Genomic DNA, 5,288 nt, shown 5'->3' with positions numbered 1-5,288 from the left:
TAAGAGATCACAACAGCAATAAGCCACTCGTAATTATTCTAAAATGTGTACAACTTCGTGTATAGATAAATAGCAAAGAGTTTCTACTGTGATAAAAGTTGACATATAAGGCATATTTAGTTACATTTTATCAGTAGTTTGCAGTCTACACAAACTTTAAGAGATGTGTTATTCTGACCATCACCGAGGCTACGTTCAACACTTCAAATCTTCATTCAAAGCTTGGACTCAATATTTCTTCCATGGGAATGTCTGGTAGGTAGGTTCAAATCTTCCCACTGTGGATCATCAATTCTGGAGAAATATTGTTCAACTGCCTCGCCGTGCACTTGTTCCAGCCTTGGAGGCATCCACTGCAAGTATCCCCATAAGAAAATATCACCGTCGTCAAAAGGCCATTTGAGATAAAATGAGCTGTCAGAAATAGATTTCGATCGGAATATGCTAATTATGAAACTATCCGAACCATTGGCTTTTGATCTTTATCTATCAGTATAGCCCTGCTTCCCTGCAACATGAATTGGCTGTTAGGTATAGAGACCTTGCCCCGCAAAGACAACAAAGTAGAAAGATCTTGAAGAAAAATGAGCAGTATTAAAGATGTTAATATCTACCTCAAAGAAGTCTCTGCTGAAGTCGCCTCGCACAACATGGCAAGCCATTCTATATTCCCGATGCAAACACTCCCCAATAGTTTGTTTTCTCCCTTCTCTTATCTGAAATCAAAGTTAGAAACAAAAAAAATGAAACAACTATATTCTGATATGATGGACACAACTGAGGTGGTATACTAGTAAATATGAGGTTGTTTCTGAGTGATACCGATCTCAGGGTGATTTTTAGACTAGTAGGAGAAGCCTTTTTCAAGGACTGGATTATCGCAGCAACCCATTCATCAGCAAAATTTGAGGCCCTTTGCTCCTGACATAATAGATATTAGTTAATTTTTCAGGACAGAACAGGTGAACCCGTGTAAAGCTGCAGCTATATATGCAGCAAACTCACCAGAGCAGATATAATTTCTTCAACTGTCCTTTTGGAAAAACATTTGTTGATGATTTCCAACCTGTGGAGGACCAGAGAATCAAATTAATAAATTTGTGAATCAGGATATATTTCAGTCACTGAATCTGAAAAACTTTTACCGATTCAAGGAACTGTTTTCTTTCAGTGATGGCTGCTCAGCAAATTGATCAATAATACGACACACAGCTAAAGTTTCGGAAGTATCAACCTTTTTAAGAGATTCTTCCAGCAATAGCAGGTTCTGGAGAACAAATAGTATTTATTAGGAGTTATAGACTCATATAGTACATACATAGCCTTAACCATGCAGGCCAACAAAAATTCCAAGCATGCAAAAACTATATCAATTGACGTCAAGATTTATGTAGCATGTTCCAGACAATAATAACCATAATTATAACAGGAAACATCATAACTGAAAGCAAAAGTTGACAGCTACAGTGATTGGTTATTGTTCCAAGAGTTTATAGAAAAGGATGTTTGGTGATGCTATCTGTTACAATTGAAGTTACAAGGGAACCTACATTTGACCGGAGAAAATGAGTTGCCAGACCACACTTAAGCATTTCCGCACCATCCAATCTAGCACCCACAAGAGCAACATACTCTCCTGGACAAAGACATGGTAACAGTTTAGTGAGCAGGGTTTCCTGAGCTGCCTTTGTCATCAACCAGAAATTTGGTCTCTTTTTGTTTCTTTATGTATGATTATCTCTACAATCAATTCTGTGCTTCCATAGATCATTGGCACAAGAAGCCCAATTGCTAAAAGTCAGTTAAACACATGTAATTTTAAAAGTGCAAAAGAGAACATGACGGTGCACAATATTTCAGGAATATGAATAATATCCAGCAATATTAACCAGATAGAAATGACATGGCTACATATACTTCAACTGAATAAAGAAGGGAGATAAAATGGTAACCGTAGAACCCAGGCAGCCGAGAGAGAAAATATGAGGCCCCAACATCCGGAAAGAGACCCAGAGCTGTTTCTGGCATTGCAAAAACCTGCATGAAATATTCAAAATGTAAATGACAAAGATTCGGCACTTGAAACTATTCTGATTTTTCCAATAAAAAGCAAGCAAGATTCTCCGTATTATATCAAATGAGTAAAAGACCTACTAGAAGCAATCAAGCTCACAAAAGGGGGCGTCTGTGGCATATACCGTCTTATCAGTGGCAACTCGAAATCTTCCGTGTAAAGAAACACCAGCACCCCCACCCATGACAACTCCAGTTAGAAGAGAAACCTATGGTCAAATCATTTATCCATTAAACGCAAGGAACATAGAATTAAATAGCTAAAATAAATATTTATGTAGAGATGTAGCTCACCTGAGGTTTGGTGTAAGTTGCAATTATGTAGTCCAACAAATACTGATTTCGGAAGAAATCAGCAGCCCATTTCCAGCCCTCTGATTTAAGAATTAAACACGTGGAACAAAATTACACACATATGGAACATGTAATATGTAACAGAGATAATGTGAAATATGTAAAGAAATCAAATTTGAATATTATATAGCTAAAACTTTAATTACCATTATGTATTGACTGTATACATGCAGTAACATCACCTCCAGAGCAAAATGCTCTTCCTTTCCCCTGGAAACAAAATTCAATACAATTACGAACAATGAGATCAATAGGAGACATCTAGGCAATAAAGGGACAGTGACTATCATATCAATTTATAGGAGCTAATAGAAGAAAATGCGAAAGCAATCTGAACAGAAGGGGGGAAAACAGCAAGTTAAAATAAAAGGTAAGCTTTGTAGCAAGTCTGAAGGTGTTCTAAGGAGTGAAAAGAGTTAGATCTACAGAATACAAGAAGTCACATTTACAAATACCGCTTCATTAGCACCTCATGAGTTCAACACAAATCACTCGCTTGAAATTGGAACAGAGTAATAAAGTGCTTCAGATCAAATTAAATAACACCTCCAGCTCTTTGTATTGTTGATTTTGAGAGATGTTTGGGCGACTCATCTTCCATGCCACTACCTGGCTACTTGGTTATTTCTATTGGAGCACGCGCGCTCAGGGAGGGAGAGAGGGAGGGAGGGGGGTTGGGGGGCTGGAGAGAGAGTTACATGCACCGATCAGTTTAACCAAAAGCCTAAGCTGAACACTAGTATAAATGTAAAATCCATGTTAGATCACCTCAAACATTGCATGAGAATAGAAACATAGTGGTGTCAGATACCTTCATTATCAACAATTTAACTCCATCATCTTTCTCATAAGTAGTGAAACACCTCAAGAGTGCCTTAATCTGCGACATGGAAGAACAATCATCATGTACCCCCACTATTCTAAAAGTAAATCCAGGTACCGTGCAATATGCTAATTAAGAAGGCTTCTCTTTTATTAAGCATTTTTGTCCTATTTGAATTAAGTGTGTCCTTTTGCTGTGAGTGCAGTGTAATAATGAACAGCTAAGACATCTCTTGATGTGGAGGCTGGAACTATTCCATTATCAAAAAGTGAACTCTTAACATACCATTGCGGAGGAGAGTGCATTCAGCTGCTTTGGCCGGTTCAAAATCAGTGTCCGCGCATAGCCATTGGCTTCTACCAAAAGCTGGCAAATAGAGAATAGGAAATTAAAAAAATGCTTTCTGTCCTGGTAGAAACAACCATCAATCTTTTGTGACACAGTAAGTTGACCAGAGCACAATTGTCTAATACAAAATTCAGAACAGATACAGCTCACAAGAGCATATGTTCCACACTCGACATGACGTACTGTAAACTGTTTTTTAAACATACTCCAGGATCATCATCACCATTGACATGTTACCGCTACTAGAAACCTCACCGCCCTGATTGGATCTCATCAGAACTTAAGTATGGACAGGAAAAATAATAAACTGATTATGCCGGTATTATACAATATGACTCCTTGACTGATGACTATCTAGAGCTTTTTTTCGTAGGGCTCCATCTTCTCTGGCTTGCGAGAGCTGGTGAAGCTCGATCTAGTTCATTTGGAGGAGCCATTATTTTTGCTACAATAAGAAATATCTCCTAGAAGACAGAGCCGTTTTCGAAGGAGAAGCCCTCCCAAAGGGGTTATCGTAGCAGGATTTTGCAATCCTCAAGCCTAACTAGCGGAATCAGCCTAGCAGCAGCAACAGATCAGGCAGCATCCTCAGGCTGACACAGAATATTAAGCCATCAAACTAAAGCCACTGGGCACCATCGCTCGAGCGGCAGCCAGAAGATGCAAAGAAGAACAGGAAGCAACAGTAGGTGAGACGGCAAGGCAGACCTGGTCGCAGTCGACACCCGCAGTGCTGCCGCGAGGCAGCGAGGCCATCTCTTCCTTCCTGGGACGCGCAAGAACTTGAGGCCGGCCGGTGCTCACAAGCAAGGGCACTCACAGAGGGGAGATGTCAATGCTTGCTTGTGCTGAACTTGATGCTTTTATCTCAGGGCTTGATTCGTATTTATAGGAGAAGCAAAACACTATGGCCGGTATGCATGGCCTTCCTATGCACACACACAGCTCTACTATCACAGCTAGTAAGTGGACCGACTGACAGGTGGACCTAGCTTGTAAGTGGTAGATCACGTCCCTCTCTCCTGCCCCCCCCCCCATCTCTCTCCTTATCCTTTGTCCACGGCCATCTCCATCCCCATCGTGCTGCAAGCCGCGGCCGCTGAACCGGAGGGGCAGGGGCGCATGATGCAGGGCCTCGCGGGACCTGCTGGATCTGCCTGGCACACCCATGGGGCTCCGCGGGGTGCATGGAGCGATGCATGTCACGGGTGCTGCTGCAGGCCCGCTTGAGCGTGGGCTTCGGCGGCGGCACGGAGCAGGTTGGGCGGCGGCGAGGAGCAGCAAATCGGGCTCTGGTTCGGGGCTGTGCGAGCGTGGGCTCCGGCGCCATCTAGCGAAGCAGGTCGGGCGGCGAGGAGGAGGAGGAGCAGGTCGGGTACTGGCGTGGGCCCGTGCGAGCGTCGGCTCTGACACCGTCGCGCTGAGCAGGTCGGGCGCTAGCGTGGGTCCACGCGAGCGACGGCTCCGGCGCCGTCGGGCGGAGCAGGTTGGGTGGAGGGAATGAGGAGCAGGTCGAGCGTCGGGTCCACCTGTCAGTCGGTCCACCTCAGCGCGCCAACATGGCAAAACCATCTCTGGGGTGCTTTATACGGTTTTACAAAGATGAAGATGTTAAAAACCTGGTTTTATAGTAGTCGACCCTCGATACTTTGGGAGGTTATGTAGACTTTTTCCTCATTCTTATTATTAT

At 42.8% G+C, this 5,288-nt stretch overlaps 1 pseudogene; it reads right to left on the bottom strand.

Annotated features, from left to right (window-relative positions):
- Positions 1-215: 215 nt before the first annotated feature.
- Positions 216-4,443, bottom strand: LOC112903243 (annotated as a pseudogene).
- Between the last annotated feature and the right edge of the window lie 845 nt (positions 4,444-5,288).

Source organism: Panicum hallii, chromosome 8 (assembly GCF_002211085.1).
Source record: "Panicum hallii strain FIL2 chromosome 8, PHallii_v3.1, whole genome shotgun sequence".
NCBI lineage: Eukaryota > Viridiplantae > Streptophyta > Magnoliopsida > Poales > Poaceae > Panicum > Panicum hallii.
Note: the sequence above shows the minus strand (reverse complement) of the source record. Positions and strands in the feature narration are given on the sequence as shown.